This window comes from Rhamphochromis sp. 'chilingali' (genome assembly GCF_963969265.1).
Source record: "Rhamphochromis sp. 'chilingali' genome assembly, chromosome: 14".
NCBI lineage: Eukaryota > Metazoa > Chordata > Actinopteri > Cichliformes > Cichlidae > Rhamphochromis > Rhamphochromis sp. 'chilingali'.
This window is the reverse complement of record NC_137941.1, coordinates 25,363,157-25,381,872: the sequence shown is the minus strand read 5'-3', so window position 1 is coordinate 25,381,872 and position 18,716 is coordinate 25,363,157. Positions and strand designations below refer to the sequence as shown.

General features: G+C 40.3%; 1 protein-coding gene and 1 long non-coding RNA gene across 3 annotated transcripts in view; one reads left to right on the top strand and one right to left on the bottom strand.

Moving 5' to 3' along the window:
- Window positions 1-18,716, bottom strand: part of kcnh3 (potassium voltage-gated channel, subfamily H (eag-related), member 3) — a 203,680-nt gene that overhangs the window by 73,885 nt on the left and 111,079 nt on the right. The gene's annotated exons all lie outside the window — the stretch shown is intronic.
- On the top strand, window positions 16,599-17,863 carry LOC308410020. Its single transcript, XR_013974100.1, has 2 exons — window positions 16,599-16,996; window positions 17,469-17,863. It is a non-coding gene; the product is annotated as an uncharacterized lncRNA (long non-coding RNA).

Below are 18,716 nucleotides of genomic sequence, written 5' to 3'. Positions count from 1 at the left end.
CAGATGTCTAGCTTAATCAATTCTGACAATTAAGTTTTTTGTTCACTACCGACTCCGTGGCTTTAAATATATTATCTACCCCTGCTGGTAATGCAATTTCTGCATGAGTGTCCACTTCGCATTTTGGAGAGGCAAAGTGTCGAATGGACACGGTAGACCGGCATGTCTATTCCACGTTTTGGGTTTGAATTGTAACTAAAATAACAGCCTTGGATTCTCACAGTCAAAACCACGGTAAAGTCTGAATCTTGGACAGAATGTGTTCAGTGTAGAGGATATAGTGTATTTTATTTATATATTCTCTGTATGAGTATCTGATGGAATTAAAAATTCATCCTACAGCAATAGCTTCATGCCTTAGGGCGATATGGTACTGAGGGATTCAAAGCTTTGAGAAACTAGTTCTCCGGCACATCAAGACCATGACCCAGTCAGTCTGAACCCCCACCAGTGTGAACTTCCTGCAAACAGAGGAAGCCATCTCTACTGCCCACAGCTTAGCCATCACATATCCTTAACCTCCTAAGACTCTTCCACGACATGCATTTTTAATTTGTCTTTGATATTTGGGCTGATTGGGGCCAGATGAATGTAAAAACAAAGAATTACCAGATTTTTTATTTTTACCTTATTGTTGTTTTTAAGAAAAATGAGAGCCACATCTGAGGATATTCGTTTAAAATTTTGATAGAACAGTAGCAGTATAATGTCCTTGTAAGTGGATATCAGGCCCTTGTAGAGCAAAATTGAGTATTTTGGTCTAAATATCCCAAAATGTGATGTCCACATATGTGGATGCCAGGTCCTAGGAGGTTAAAACAATAAAACCTACATCAGGAAAATACACATTTATTCAGCATTTAGCACAACTGAACCTACTTGGCGAGCTCAGAACTCTGGGCTTGAGTATAATACTCTTACTTGATACTGGACTTTTTCATCAACAAACCATTGACAGTCAAACCTCACTTTGTACACCGAGTCCTTCAAAAGGACAGAACTCTGTGGCCGAGTTTGCTGATAACACCTCAGTAACTACAACAACACAATGATATTACCCACATCGCCGGGACAGGACTCAGTTATTTCACTATTTGCAGAAAGGTGCAGATAGGCAACCTTTGACTCAGACAGCAGAACTAAGCTGGAAACAGGCTGCGACACACTCCATTACTTAGCTTCCTGTGAATCAGCATTACACTGGATGTCTTGTGGATTTTACACAATGACAACACAAAAAGCAAAAAGAACCTCTGAATTTAGGCAAACATGTCAGCACTGGGAAACTCAGCGGACCTCCAGGTCATGCAACTTCTTTTTAAGTTTGAAGAATTTTGCACAGAATATTAAGACTGTTATCAGAGTTATATTTCTAAAATAGACAAACTGTAGAATTTTACAATAAAGTATGCGATTTCAACACAAAATAAAAAACTAAACTACTGAATTTGTTAAGTGAACTGTTCTGCAGGAAGTCCTAGTCATCTGTAAGCTATGTATATGACTAACCCTCATGAAAGGATTTTTTTCACTTATATATTGTTCTTATTATGTCTTGATTTCTTCTTCTTGACTATGTCTGATCAGCCCGAGGTTAAAAAGTTCCCTACTATGTGTTATGACTGCTAATTCTACAGTAATCCCCTCTTTATACAAAATGTGTACTTCTAATTTGTCCTTGTTCATTGTTATTCATTATATGCACTCTAATATTATCAGCAGTGCTCGAACAACTGTTAAAGGAAAGGAAAGTTGAGGCCATATGATAATCATGTCTGCTATACCCACAATGCAACTTGCACAGCGGGCTACATTGTTCTAGTAGAAGCTAAGTAGCCTCAGGATGTTAGCCTCAAAGACAACGAGCAGGCCCACCATGTCTCTTAAGCACCCTCCTTAACCCCAGCATTTTTAACCTCCAACCCCTTCAACAGACTCAAGATACTGTGAGATATAGACTCAATCAACTTACTGTAGACTCAATTCAAGAATCATAGCTATGTTTCTTAAAGAAACTAAAGAAAACCCAACATGCTGAGAGCACTGTTCCTAAAAACGTCCCAGCAGTTCACAGAAAAAAGTCCAGTGAAACCGCTGTTACAAACTATATCGTATAAAACAGCCTGCAACTTTAGTGTAATTTCCCATCAACTACCTTTTAATTCTTCTGAATTATGGTGTAAATTTCCTCAAATAAGATATTTTTTAAGTAATGAGTATCTTTGTAGTATTTTAAAAGAAATGAAACACAAAGTGTACTACAAAGAAAAAGACAAATTGCTTCTATCCTTTTTCATTGTAAGTATTATAAAGTATCCCAACACCACGAACAGAAAATTTACACGATAAATATTGCAAAACTACACCAAAGTGTATTTTGACGTGCTGCCCTTGTCAGTTATGAAACCCCATCTTTAAAGACCTTTGGATCACTTTATTGTAGTCCAAACTTTGTAATTACTTCCTTATTTAGTTTTTCTCTCATCTTCTCTCCTCCTGTGCAGCATGTCAGTGCTCATCTCTGCACTCCTCTCATACTGTTCATCACTACATTTACACTTCTGTACTGTCCTGTCAGCCTGACATCTATTTCGGTGCTGAACTCAGGACCTCCTTTTCAAAAACTCAAAAAGAGGACAACAACAGGCATTAACAACCACTGATGTAGAATTACAATGTGCAGCCAGCGACAAATAAATCTACCTCACAACTTCCCCAAATCAAGTAGAGTGTCTCAAGATATGACAGCGTAATCTTTCTCTGAGAAAAGATCACACAAAACTGTCTCTTTTGGTTGCACAGATAGTTCCTAGACTGTTTGAACTGTCAGGGTAAATGATAAGGAAAGTATTCCTTCAGCTGTTGCTCTTGTTCTTTTATTCCCTTGCTGTCTGCTACCTACTCCGCTCTTGGTAAATCCACGGCCTTGAAACTCCTCGTGTTAAAGAGAGAGGACTGATGAGCTACCTATCTGGAGAGTTTTCTCCAAATAAAACACCAAACTTTCACCCTCAGATTTGGAGTTGAGTCAGCCTCGACTCCCAATGCCCCACTAGCTACACAAAATACGGCCTCAGCAGTATAGTAAACAACAAACAAACCAAACCACAAACTTAAGTTTCTCCTTTTTGTCTGTGTTGCATTAGGCCCACACGGGATTACATTTTCCTGCAAAAAGCAAGTGTGCAACACAGAGTTTAAAAAATATATATATCCAGCAATGTTAAGGAAACAGTAAATCCATGTACATATACAACTTTGTAGATGTAACTGTTCAAAGATCAAAATGCTTTAGGGTCAGTAGTGGGTGTAATGCATCCCAAAGTAACAAATTACAGTAATTACATTACTTTTTTCTGTAAAGGAGTAATGTAATTTAATGCCAAAACCAGTACTGACTAATAGTTACCAATCAATTAATACTTACATAATAGTAAGCATCTGAAGAGGCATTTAGAAAACCTCATCACATCGTCAGGTTTGACAGTGGATGATGATGCCAAACGCAGACTCACAGTAATGATAAACAAAATAGTATGCAACAGTGGACCATAGCGGTACAACTCAACAACAAACTAAGGCTATGAATGCATACATACTGTAGTTGTACAGGGAAAGTGAACACAGCTGTGGGGAACACACCGTAAGACTAAACAAGGGCTACCAAAATAAAGCGCTGTTGTATTCTGCTTTTCTATAACATTCACACACTTTCACCGTGCAGTTGATGCTTCAGAGAGCACCTAGGGGTCAGTGTCTCGCTCAATGAGTGTCCAGGGATCAAACCACCAACCTTCCAATTAGTAGATGACCTACTCAGCAGAGAACTATAATTAGAAGACCATAGTGGAGGAAATACAAACTCGATCATGGATAAGGCAAAACCAGCAACTCAAACTTTTAAGGATACACAAGAAACTGCAAGCTCATTTTAAATTCAAACACCTGGAGATAGCAGTAACCAAACTAAGAGTCAAATTAAATATAGTTAATGACAAACAGAACTTTAGAGTCAAAGACACATGACCTTGGGTCAATAAGAGCCATAACACAGATGTGCCCGCAGATAATAAAAGCTGTGAAGAACAGATTGAACAGATTGAATAGCCAACCACAGAACGCCAAGACGAACTGCAATAATTACAGTCAGGTGACTATTTAAACCAAACCTTGAGTACTTTGAATTGCATGCTGCAGCCTTCACAGTCACTTCAGCCCAATAACTAAATATCTGTGGGAGATTTTGGACCAACATAGGGAAAAAGTAATCCTTTTTTGGAACGACATCCATCCTTCCAGTGGCGTTCCAGAGACCTGCAGAATCAATGTTAAGAAGTATTGAAGCTGTTTTCATAGCACATCATGGCCCACCACCTTACTAAGACACTGACAATATACTGTACAGTATGTTATGTGAGTGGCTGCTATGTCCTTGCAATCGTCTCAGCATTCATAATCAGACCTCCCTGCTGTGGCCTCTTACACTGAGCTACTAGCACTGATTTGAAAGGCACTGTCTACAGACGCTGAGGATGCTTGGCTCAAAAGATCCTGTATTTTTAATATATTACTCTACTGTCAATTGCAGTAACTGAGAAACTACAGTGGGGCAAAAAAGTATTTAGTCAGCCACCGATTGTGCAAGTTCCCCCACTTAAAATGATGACAGAGGTCAGTAATTTGCACCAGAGGTACACTTCAACTGCGAGAGACAGAATGTGAAAGAAAAATCCATGAATCCACATGGTAGGATTTGTAAAGAATTTATTTGTAAATTAGGGTGGAAAATAAGTATTTGGTCACCTCAAACAAGGAAAATCTCTGGCTCTCACAGACCTGTAACGTCTTCTGTAAGAAGCTTTTCTGTCCCCCACTCGTTACCTGTATGAATGGCACCTGTTTGAACTCATCATCTGTATAAAAGACACCTGTCCACAGCCTCAAACAGTCAGACTCCAAACTCCGCCATGGCCAAGACCAAAGAGCTTTCGAAGGACACCAGGAAAAGTATTGTAGACCTGCACCAGACTGGGAAGAGTGAATCTACAATAGGCAAGCAGCTTGGTGTGAAAAAATCAACTGTGGGAGCAATCATCAGAAAATGGAAGACATACAAGACCACTGATAATCTCCCTCGATCTGGGGCTCCACGCAAGATCTCATCCCGTGGGGTCAAAATGATCATGAGAACGGTGAGCAAAGATCCCAGAACCACACGGGGGGACCTGGTGAATGACCTGCAGAGAGCTGGGACCAAAGTAACAAAGGTCACCATCAGTAACACACTACAACGGCAGGGAATCAAATCCCGCAGTGCCAGACGTGTTCCGCTGCTGAAGCCAGTGCATGTCCAGGCCCGTCTGAAGTTTGCCAGAGAGCACATGGATGATACAGCAGAGGATTGGGAGAATGTCATGTGGTCAGATGAAACCAAAGTAGAACTTTTTGGTATAAACTCAACTCGTCGTGTTTGGAGGAAGAAGAATACTGAGTTGCATCCCAAGAACACCATACCTACTGTGAAGCATGGGGGTGGAAACATCATGCTATGGGGCTGTTTTTCTGCCAAGGAGACAGGACGACTGATCCGTGTTAAGGACAGAATGAATGGGGCCATGTATCGTGAGATTTTGAGCCAAAACCTCCTTCCATCAGTGAGAACTTTGAAGATGAAACGAGGCTGGGTCTTCCAACATGACAATGATCCAAAACACACCGCCCGGGCAACAAAGGAGTGGCTCCGTAAGAAGCATTTGAAAGTCCTGGAGTGGCCTAGCCAGTCTCCAGACCTCAACCCCATAGAAAATCTGTGGCGGGAGTTGAAAGTCCGTGTTGCTCGGCGACAGCCCCAAAACATCACTGCTCTCGAGAAGATCTGCATGGAGGAATGGGCCAAAATACCAGCTACTGTGTGTGCAAACCTGGTAAAGACCTATAGTAAACGTTTGACCTCTGTTATTGCCAACAAAGGTTATGTTACAAAGTATTGAGTTGTATTTTTGTTATTGACCAAATACTTATTTTCCACCCTGATTTACGAAAAAATTCTTTACAAATCCTACCATGTGGATTCATGGATTTTTTTTTCACATTCTGTCTCTCACAGTTGAAGTGTACCTCTGGTGCAAATTACTGACCTCTGTCATCATTTTAGGTGGGGGAACTTGCACAATCGGTGGCTGACTAAATACTTTTTTGCCCCGCTGTATGTGAGACCTGAGATCACCTGGCCAACATTGTCGCATAAGACACTGCACTGTCTATATTTTTATGTGTGTTTAAAGGAGCATCAAAAACATGAGCACATGTAACTAGTTTGACGTTAAAAAAAAGTCCACTGGAAATGGCAAAAAAAAACCCTTTTCCTTTGCATCTACATAGTCTTAGGTTAAGTTCTAAGGCAGGCCGCTCTGCATACAGCAGCCTCTTTTTTTATGTGCAGTACATTACAAAAGCTTGTATTTGCTAAACTAATTACTCATATCCAGGGGATATTTGATGTTTGATAGAATGTGTGTGTGTGTGTGTGTGTGTGTGTGTGTGTGTGTGTGTGTGTGTGTGTGTGTGTGTGTGTGTGTGTGTGTGTGTGTGTGTGTGTGTGTGTGTGTGTGTGTGTAAGTGCTACAGTAGATGGAATGATGGACTGGCAAGGGATCTATCTGTCAACAACTGTGTTGTCAGAAAGTGCACAGGGTGGCAAAATCAAATTACTTCAATACTTTGCCAGTACTTCAATTAATGATGTATGTATCAGTGTTTAGTTTTTATTTCAATTACATGTCTGTAATTGAAATAAAAACATTATAAATTTGCAATAAAATGAAGCATCCAGAAACTACAGACTTGGTATAAAACCTTCAAATGGTGCAAACACCTTTTTCAGGTATTATTTACAGCCAATGTCCAGACTATGAAAATGCTTTGGTGACACAGTCCCCACTGAGGAACTTCTATTTGTATTTCTGTATTCTTTGAAACATAAATCCAAACCAAAGAGGTTGTGTGTGTGTGTGTGTGTGTGTGTGTGTGTGTGTGTGTGTGTGTGTGTGTGTGTGTGTGTGTGTGTGTGTGTGTGTGTGTGTGTGTGTGTGTGCGTGTGTGTGTGGAATAAGACAACAGGAGATAAATGTCCTGCTTGGCTGCCTTGCTGTTGCTGTCCTGTTTTGTTCATGATTTTAAATAAGGGATGTTAATTATGTAATTCACCTAACAAGGAAGGATCCTGTTGAAGAGCTGAAACTAAACTTTGACTGGATATTGACAATCAACTGTCCCTTATATGAGGGACTATAAGTCAACCATAATTATGATTAAGCATAAAAATGCAAACAAAAGTAAAGCAATGATTAACATTAGAGTAACAAATGATTCCCACCAACAGCACAGCTGCATCTGTGTAGCTGATGCTCAGACTACCACTGAGCATCACTCTTTATATGTAGTGGTGCTGAATAAATATGTAAATGGATTGTTTTCAATTTCAACCAGAGAGCAGCTATAACTCTGTTTAACTGCCCTTCAAGAAAATGAAGGTTTAATTTGGCTTCATGTAGAATGTGGTGATACAGACTGAATGTCCCAGGAGTGCATTTCCAGAGGTGACCTCTCACAACACTGTGAATAAGACCGATATTATGAAATCCAATAATGGATCATGTAGTGAAATTTAGGCATTGTGTACTCCATGTAGATCAGGCAGAGACAGGCCTGCGACTGACCAAAGTTCAGTTTAAATGGACCAGTGTGGAGCATGTGGACTGCCACTGCACATTAAACAGGTGGTGTGATGCAGACCTTGCCAGCAGCAGTGGCGAACTGGAGCGCTCATTCTAGCACTCCACCCCTAACAAAAGATACAAAAGATATCTTGGTTATGTGCTGTAATCTCACAAACGCACACACACGAACACTCTCCCTTTAATTCCTTTATCATCCTTCTCATGTTAGTCTCATTATACCATTGTCCTGTACTTCTGCCCTCTTTGTTTTCCTGCTGCTATGAATTGCGCTACAGGAGAGCTGTCTGGTTCATATTCATCAGGATGGGTATGAGAATGGAACGTGAAGGTGTGAACGGCTCTGTCCTTAAATTCTCCCCGTGCACGTGACTCTTTTGCTAATATACAGGCCATATGAGTTACATTCATACATTAACATGTTCTCTTCACGTACACTGTTCATATGTGAGATTGAAGGAGGTCACAAATACATTTGCACTGACCAACCTTAGCATTTCCTATTATTTGATATGAATGTGAGTGCTGAAGTTTCTTAGGCATGTGCACTGAAAGCACTGTGCTTAGATGCTAGTTATAGGCAGCTTGGTAATCAGGATCCCTTCAAAGTGCCTTTGAAGGGATCCTGGGCTACAGCTTTGAAAGGCAGAAATAGTGGGGGTTGTTTGTGTGTGTCCTGTGATGCCCTTAACTGAGGGGAGCATTATATAACTCTAGGGCACCTTCATTTACAGGTGCAACAGATTAAGGAGAAATAATGATGAGCATCTTTGCTACTGTTGCTGTGTGAAAAAAACAGAAGAGGGCTTATTGGCAAGGTAAAACCATTTTAAAGAACCTTTTTTGAGTGGTTCTTTAAAGAACCATTTTAAATGTTTCAAAATAAAATGTATCAGAAATTGAATTTGAATAGGATAAAATAAATCCAAGCACATAGACATATATTAATGGTTTATTGCCATTTCGTAGTATACCAAAAGACAAAAAGGCATTTTAACCCTCAGCACAACATCACTACTAATACATTAGTCATTTAAACAGTAATAATTAAGTATTTTTACTACACTATAAATAAATAGATATAAATACTATATCTATAGATAACACAACAATTAATACATATATTGTTTAATTAATAAAACATCAGAAAGTGATAAAAACACATTAGAAATTGCAATAGCTTCATAACAGACCAATACATCAACACATTTTCATCAGCAGATGTTTGTATGTTCAGTTTCATGTTAGACTCATGGTCCTTTGTTAGTCCAGTTTAGGACAATGTCTTTGACATCATCAAATATATGTCATATCCAGGGGTGCACATAAGTGGTCCACATGTGCGCATTCGCTGTCAAAATAAAAGACGCACACCAGATAAGAAGTTGCAATGTGTGTTTTACTAGCAAAGCAAGTATGTTAGACTTCACCAGCTTGCCCTTCAGAGTTGAAAGGAAAAAAAAAACATATTTGGGAATCGCAGTGACAAAAATACATAAAAACCTTTCCAAAGAAAATGTGAGTGCATTGCTGAACCAAGTGAAGCGGTCCATCACCCACTGGACACCACTCTCTATGTCTCTGGGAGGACATATCAATTCAATTAAAATGACCATTCTACCCAAATTTTTATACCTTTTCCAGGCCTTACCCATTTTCATTCCCAGCACATTTTTCAATGAGCTGGACTCTGTCATCTCATCTTATTTAAGGCAGCGCAAACGCCCAAGGCTTAAGAAGATGCATCTTCAAAAATCTAAAATTGAGGGTGGGTTTGCACTTCCAAACTTTCGTTTTTATTATTGGGCTGCTAACATACGATGTTTGGTGTTCTGGTATTTTTACCACAATCGGAGTGGTTGTCCTGACTGGGTGACTATGGAATTGCATAGTGACAACAGTATATCCTTACCAGCTGCACTTGTTCTCCACTCTCATCCTCTCCATTCAACTCCATCCCCAACCCTGTAGTGGTGCACTCATTAAAAATATGGGGCCAGTTTAGGAAATATTTTAAACTTTGTGACTTCTCCCTTCTCAGCCTCATTGCATCTAACCATCTCTTTAAACCTTCTATCCAGGACGGTGAGTTTGTGGAGTGGCACAGAAGTGGAATAACTTGCTTTAAGGACCTATTCATAGCCAACAAACTAGCATAATTTGAACAACTTGCTAATAAATATAGTTTTCCACCATCACACTTTTTCAGATACAAGTCAGGCACTTTATTTGTTCCCAGACTTCAGGCTCATGCCCTCCACTAGAGCCTACACTATTAGAAACTATCCTACAACTCAATACAACCAAGGAAGAGGGCTGATTTCCCTGCTTTACAATAAAATGTTAAATTTGACACATACCTCTTCATCCAAGCTCAAGACACTGTGGGAAGAAGACTTAAATATGACAATCTCTGACGAAACATGGGCCTCCTTACTCAAACATGTCAACACAACATCATTAAGTGGTGCATAGAGCCCATTTCTCAAAGTCCAGACTATCCTGAAATCCCTCCATATTGTGACAGATGCAAAACTGCTGAAGCCTCACTGATCCACATGTACTGGTCTTGTCCCAGTCTCGTTCAGTTCTGGACAGATATTTTTCATACCCTGTCCAGGATTCTCAGTGTGATGCTGGCCCCTGGCCCCCTTCTTGCCCTCGGGGCATCAGTGGGAATGAGGTGCTTCTACCGGCCTCTAAAAAACAGGCATTATCATTCTGTTCCCTGTTGGCCAGGAAGGCAATCCTACTGAGGTGGCAGGACGCTGCCCCTCCCACTCACAAACAGTGGTTATATGACCTCATGGCGTGTCTAGAACTGGAAAAAATAAGACACTCACTCCAGTACTCTGGGAAATTTCAAAGCATGTGGGGTCCCTTCCTTGATGCATTTCAAAATCTATAAGAATTTTTCAGCAAACTCTCTTATGTCAGGTGTGGAAATATAGTGTACAGGTCTAGGGGAGTGACCTGGGTGGGAATGAATGGGATTATTTTGCAGGGATTATGTTACTTTGGGATACAGTGGGGCAAAAAAGTATTTAGTCAGCCACTGATTGTGCAAGTTCCCCCACTTAAAATGATGACAGAGGTCAGTAATTTGCACCAGAGGTACACTTCAACTGTGAGAGACAGAATGTGAAAAAAAAATCCATGAATCCACATGGTAGGATTTGTAAAGAATTTTTTCGTAAATCAGGGTGGAAAATAAGTATTTGGTCAATAACAAAAATACAACTCAATACTGTGTAACATAACCTTTGTTGGCAATAACAGAGGTCAAACGTTTACTATAGGTCTTTACCAGGTTTGCACACACAGTAGCTGGTATTTTGGCCCATTCCTCCATGCAGATCTTCTCGAGAGCAGTGATGTTTTGGGGCTGTCGCCGAGCAACACGGACTTTCAACTCCCGCCACAGATTTTCTATGGGGTTGAGGTCTGGAGACTGGCTAGGCCACTCCAGGACTTTCAAATGCTTCTTACGGAGCCACTCCTTTGTTGCCCGGGCGGTGTGTTTTGGATCATTGTCGTGTTGGAAGACCCAGCCTCGTTTCATCTTCAAAGTTCTCACTGATGGAAGGAGGTTTTGGCTCAAAATCTCACGATACATGGCCCCATTCATTCTGTCCTTAACACGGATCAGTCATCCTGTCCCCTTGGCAGAAAAACAGCCCCATAGCATGATGTTTCCACCCCCATGCTTCACAGTAGGTATGGTGTTCTTGGGATGCAACTCAGTATTCTTCTTCCTCCAAACACGACGAGTTGAGTTTATACCAAAAAGCTCTACTTTGGTTTCATCTGACCACATGACATTCTCCCAATCCTCTGCTGTATCATCCATGTGCTCTCTGGCAAACTTCAGACGGGCCTGGACATGCACTGGCTTCAGCAGCGGAACACGTCTGGCACTGCGGGATTTGATTCCCTGCCGTTGTAGTGTGTTACTGATGGTGACCTTTGTTACTTTGGTCCCAGCTCTCTGCAGGTCATTCACCAGGTCCCCCCGTGTGGTTCTGGGATCTTTGCTCACCGTTCTCATGATCATTTTTGACCCCACGGGATGAGATCTTGCGTGGAGCCCCAGATCGAGGGAGATTATCAGTGGTCTTGTATGTCTTCCATTTTCTGATGATTGCTCCCACAGTTGATTTTTTCACACCAAGCTGCTTGCCTATTGTAGATTCACTCTTCCCAGTCTGGTGCAGGTCTACAATACTTTTCCTGGTGTCCTTCGAAAGCTCTTTGGTCTTGGCCATGGCGGAGTTTGGAGTCTGACTGTTTGAGGCTGTGGACAGGTGTCTTTTATACAGATGATGAGTTCAAACAGGTGCCATTCATACAGGTAACGCGTGGGGGACAGAAAAGCGTCTTACAGAAGACGTTACAGGTCTGTGAGAGCCAGAGATTTTCCTTGTTTGAGGTGACCAAATACTTATTTTCCACCCTAATTTACGAATAAATTCTTTACAAATCCTACCATGTGAATTCATGGATTTTTTTTTCACATTCTGTCTCTCACAGTTGAAGTGTACCTCTGGTGCAAATTACTGACCTCTGTCATCATTTTAAGTGGGGGAACTTGCACAATCGGTGGCTGACTAAATACTTTTTGCCCCACTGTATATCATACATATGTTTATATTTCTCTTTCTTTCTTCTCTTTACTTCCCTTTTTTCTTTTTCTTTTCCCCCCTTTTATTTCACAGTTGAAGATATTCAGATTTCTGAACTCATTTCACCGCCTAAATGTACTACTTGCAGATCATCTGTAACCCTTTTCTTTCTGTTTATATGTATAATATATATGTTTATATATATATGTATACAAGGAAAACCTCTTAATAAAAAGACATTGTTTAAAAAACTTTCAGGTCTTTAAAAAAGTTATGCCTTTATAAGACCGACCATCACAAATCCCCTGGTCATTTCTATCTGAATTCATACTTTTATTTGAAATATTAGGGGGCTTTAAAATCAAATAGATTGTGTTTGATGAAAAAGTACAAGAAGATAAAGTCTGAATGATAAAACCAACTCTGAATCAATCCATCATCTGCTCCACTGCAGATTCAACCAGCCATGTGATAGGTAACCACTTATCAACGCTTTGCCGTCTGTGTGCATATCTGTGTGCATGTGTGTGTGTGTTGTGAGGGGTGGGGTTATGGCAATATTTGTCGTTGATAGTTACCTGTCATCAAGTGTAAATGCACTAGTTCACGCCCAGCTGGACTCTTTGGCCTCTTTAAGGTTCACGGTTCACTGCTCTGGTTCATTGTTGATGCCACTTACAGTGCTGCATTTAATGTATGCCCATGTTTTAGACCGTGTCTGCAGCTCGCTATGAACTTGCACATGTAGGGACCTCTGTATTTTTGGGCTGATGCTTTGCATTAACTATTACGTTTTTGTGCTTCCTGTCTGCACTATCCATGGACGTCTTCACCTTTCTGTTCTCCTTCCTTGCTGGAAAATGTAAAATAATACTATTATAATTAATAACTATCTACTGCATTACCAAAAAAAAAAAAAATTTCGCTATTAGCTGACTTTGAAAAGTGGTAGAGGAATTTTTCAAACCAGCAATAAACCACTCTGCTTCACTACACATAAAACTGTACTACTGGAAAAGTTCAGCAAGTAGTGCTTGCCTTGTCAGACACTGTTTCTGTGTGGATTTGACTTTCTTTAACAGTGACCTGAGCTGGGCAAGCTGAGAGGCCAGCAGTGTTTTTCTGTTGCTCTGGCCTTTTGCAGTAAAGTGATGGGAGTCCAAGGTGCCACTGGTTCTATTTAACCTGCTCTGAGATCTGTTACGATCAGTGATTTTTGAGGAAATAGAGCTAGCATTAACAAGTAAATGCGCTTTAGTGATTTATCATCATAACAGATGAGCGGGAAAAAAATTGGTATTAACTCCTTTAGTACACAATCAAGGAAATGATGCAAAGGGCGCAACAGCTCCAACCTGTCCGGTCTAACAGAACAGGCAAGTTGACTACTTGCATGCTTAGCCAGCACTTTCAGATGAGCAACTATGAGAAATGATTAGTTGATTGAATGCCGTACATTTAACCAGCTGCTTTGCCACTTTTACAGAAGGCAAGCCAATTATCAAAGTTGAGCTCATTTAAATAATTTATATTCCGTTTAATGTCCAGCATCATATTCTGTATATCAGACGTTTATAAATGCTGTAATACTGGAAAAAAAAGTTCATAAACTCAGAAACATATATATTATGTTAAAAAAGTAAATTAAAATATTTTTTAAAAAAATCAGCTGAATTTGAAAAACTTTAAGAGAATGGATGGATGTGCAAATAATGGTCAAATAATATTCTTCTTCTTGTTGTTGTTGTTATTGTTGTTTATTCAACTGTAACAAAATCCCAAATGTAAATAAATGAAGTATAATCTCATTTTATCTCATTGTCTGATGTTGTCAGCTTAGGCTAACGCCATTCCCATAGCAGAAGCATCTTCGCTCACAGGTAGATATATACTGAAAGAAGGTCTATTACTACACTATTACCACAACATGTTTCTGCATCAGTATATTACTATATATCAGTATATTAGTATCAATATGATAAATTCTCAATTATTAAAAAAGTGAATGGAATTCAGATAGATCCATATATTATGAAAATAACCTGATGATATAGATTTGTAATCACAGATGGTGTAATCACATTAGTTACAATGCGGTGTAACAGTCTTGAGAAAATCCTTATTTCTTTATATTTTGCTAGTCAGACTTTGGACAAATTTGAACTCACACCGAAGTGTTTTTGCTTGAATTATTTTGGTCTGTTTTATAGCTGATTTTTACCCGACATTACCCATTTTACTAGAATTACCCCATGATACAGACAAACAGAGGCTGTTATATAAGAGTAAGCATTAACATGCTACAAAGAAGAACCTGAACAATAAAACCTCCAAAGGAACCACGTGTGTTGCAGTTCGTGCTGCAGGTGTTTCTTCTTAAGATGCTTTTAGCCTCGTACACTTGTACAAGTGGGTAGGAGGTACTAATTTATCTCCAAAGAGCATCTTAAGCTGCTGTGCTTTTGTAACCCTAATAAGCTGTAGAGCTTTCAATAAGGTGTTTTTTCCCCATCATTTTAGTTGTAAAACATTTTTATTGGGGCCACAATTTAAGAATTCATTAAACTGCAATAATCCTCATGGGTAAAGAAGCACACATACATACTGTCCATACAGCGAACACACACTACATCAAGACATGGTCCAATTTGGCTCTGAGTCAAAAGCCCATTACCCTGTACCTCGGGTGACTGTGTGACAGTGGCAGAAATAGCAACTAAGTATGTTGCTGCTCATGGCAGTCTCCCTCTGGCACAGTGCACTGTGTGTGTGTGTGTGTGTGTGTGTGTGTGTGTGTGTGTGTGTGTGTGTGTGTGTGTGTGTGTGTGTGTGTGTGTGTGTGATTCTCCAGCATGAATCAGAAAGTCTGACAGTCTTTAAAATCAATCATGTAAACTGGTGTTGGTTCGGTACCGATGCTCCTGGGCTCGGGTTTCCTGTTTAGATGTCACTGTTTAGCTAGTAATGCTTGTTTCCTGTTTTACTTTTGTATTTTTTCTCTTGTGTACAGTCATAAGTTTTATTTCCTGTTCATTTCCTTTTTTGTGACTGTCTGCCTTCGTTGTTTTCACCTGCAGTTGATTCTCTGCATCTGTTTTTTCCTCATAGCTGTCTCTATGCTCCCACAGTATACTGTATATGGTCCTGTCTCTCTCTTTGATCTTGGTCAGATCCTGCTGTTGAATCTCTGGTTGAGTTCCTTGTGTTGGCTTTGCATTTTTTCTTTACATTCCCCTCTTTTATTTTTATGTGCTTGGACTTTTGAGCTACCTCCACCTCCTGCATCTGGGTCCTGTCATCATGCCACACCACAGCGTTAAGTTCAAAAGGACAAAACGGCACAAAAGAGTTTGAATTCTACTAATTCTGTAGTACATTAGTCTGAACCAAGGGTGGGGGACCAGTGGTCCCCAACTTTTTTGGCGCCATGGAGCGGTTTAATGTCAGACAATATATTCATGGACCGGCCTTTAAGGTGTCGCGGATAAATACAACAAAATAAAATGATACAACCAAGACCAAAAACTGTGGTATGTTTGTAAATTTAAAGGGACTGTAACATCTAGTCCTTTTAACTGAATAAGAACTCTGGAGTGATCCAGTGACCGCTGCGAAAGTGCAGCTGACAATCAGGGAAAGACCAGATGACACCTTGGAAAGACAGCTGACAGGAGGGAATAACCCACACCACGTGGCTGGTGTGGGTTAGCGCCTCATACCAGCAGGCCCTAGCGCTTTTTAGCAAACCTGGGTGCACCCATTATTGCTACAGAAATCTCAAATGAGAAGATACCTCTAGGATCTGTGAGAGCAGGGGCGGAAGAAGACCCTTTCTGGACGGATTTAATGGCAACGAACCACGGAACGGTACCAACGATAAATAGATCAACCAGCATTGCTAATAATGGACCATCAATGATGATAGGAAAGAAACTGCAGAACTGCATTTATGGCTTGTCAAAACTAACAACTGACATGGGCCTTAAAATCCACCAAGGCAGGAAGAAGTGCCTCAGCGAGCTGAGAAAGGGGCCTTGCATTGACACATACTTTTTAAGAAGTAAGTCAAATCAGTCGACTGAAGTCCAGAGGCAGGCGAATCAGAATCAGAATCAGAATACTTTATTGATCCCTGGGGGAAATTATTTTTTGTTACAGTGCTCCATTATAAACCAACATAAACCAACATTGACAAGACAAACAATACGCTAACTAAGAATAGTACAATATATATGTAGCCCAGTGGCAAACAGATGGAATTAGAGACTGTTTATTGTAATTATTATTAAAGGTGTTTTATTTTGTTCAGTTAAAAGCACTCATGATTGGAGAGAGACTCTAAAGAAAAAATCCAAATTATTTTGTATGGAATTGCATTATTTGTGTTATTTATTTATTTATTTTGTTTCTCAAAGGTTATTTTTTGACCTGGATACAAATGCAGTCCAACCAATGGGATTGTTTGTCCCGCCTTGTTTTTCATGTTTGGTTGCGCTGCTTAGACCACACGCGCCATAGCAGTACCTGTGGGGAAAACGTGGTAGCTGTTGAAACAGCGAAGCTGTTGGTGTCTGCTTGATTAGCCGCCAGATTTGGATAGCCGAAGCTAGTTTTATGAATACGAAGTGCTTTGCACTGGTGAGTAACGAAACTGTTATAGCCGCTGATCGGCATCCTGAAATGTTAATGTTGTTCGCTTCAAAAAACAAACGCTAATGGTGACGGTACTATGCAAGTAGCTAGCGAGTGTGCTAAACGCTCACTCCCGTTGTTAAGCGTTAGTTGAGAACTTATTAGCTGTTGTTAGGTTAAGGAAAAAACAGTATGTCTATCTGTTGTATTGAAATGTTTTATTGTGTTACTTTTATTCATCACTGTTGTTACTTGACCGTGAGCAGAGTATATTGAGTTTGCTGCTTTTAATGAGCAGTGTGAATTGCTTTAATGATTGGTGATAGCTACATTGCCATGTAATGAAAACGTTTAGAATTTGATTAGTTGTACAACATTAGAAATTGAAACACATTTTGTTCATGATTTATACTTTAAACAGAAGTGTTAGTTAAGTGTGAACCGTGTTCATTTGAAGTAATTCTGACCTCACTCTTAGGTCAGGTTTTTTGAGTTGGAGAAAGGAGCCGAGACTCCTCGGAGAACATTGGATTACAGACTTTGTGGAAATCCGCAGAAGAGGAATAATTTTCCATTGCAATGGATGGCGAGCCACAGCCCATTTGGAATTGAATCTTGAAGTCTGGTTGCCTGAACTGTGGTAGGACAAAACAGTGCAAACCATACATCGATCGTGGACTGAACTCACACCAATAACTCACCAGATCACCAAACAGGCCTGATCTGGATCCTATTGACACTTTAAAAGACCCGGGTCTAACATTCTTTTCTTTTTTATTTTGGGTATCTGTGCGCGCACACACAATTTTGGTTGTTATTGTAAAGGCAATACAGTGCACAAATTTCAAATACAGTTGAACTATTGCTTCATCATTTGCAGTTGTGTTTTCATTGTGGTTACCCATCCTCTGGGCTCCTGTCGTTCCTGAAATCTTCTGATTTGCCCATTGTTTATATATTTTGTTACATACTGGTTACATATACATATATATACATACATACATAAGTCACTCATTAATAAATAGCTGGAAAAGAAACATGTGTAGTTGTAGCAGTAACCAGTGTGTTAAGTGGATGCGTTGTACAGGGAGATGGCCACAGGCAGGAAAGATTTCCTGTGTCGTTCAGTGGTGCTTTTCGGTAATCTCAGTCTCTCACTGAACGAGCTCCTGTGACTGACCAGCATGTCATGGAGTGGGTGGGAGGTGTTATCCAACATTGTCTTTATCTTGGACAGCATCCGCCTCTCCGACACCACCTTGAGGGAGTCCAGCTCCATCCCCACAACATTACTGGCCTTACGGATTAGTTTATTGAGTCTGTTGGCATCTGCTACCCTCAGCCTGCTCCCCCAGCATGCAACAGCATAGAGGATCGCACTGGCCACAACAGACTCATAGAAAATCCTGAGCAATCCCCACAGTCCTTAGGGTATCAGCACCCCGTTCGAAGTTCATTGTCGTACAGACTCCCCCATAGTCTCCAGATCGGAACTCAGTCAAATCCAGCCAGTAGCAGTTCCCAGTCTAGAGCTTAGCCAGCCACACTCAATATTAGATTCTAGCTCAGGGCCCGGCCATTTAATATCAGCCCCTAGCTTGGAGTTTAGCCACCAACAGCACTTGTGTATAGATGTAAGCCAACCACAATCAACACTATGTTCCAGCCCAGAACTCATCCAGAAACAGCCAACAGAATCTTCCAACACTGAGTCTAGCCAACCAGT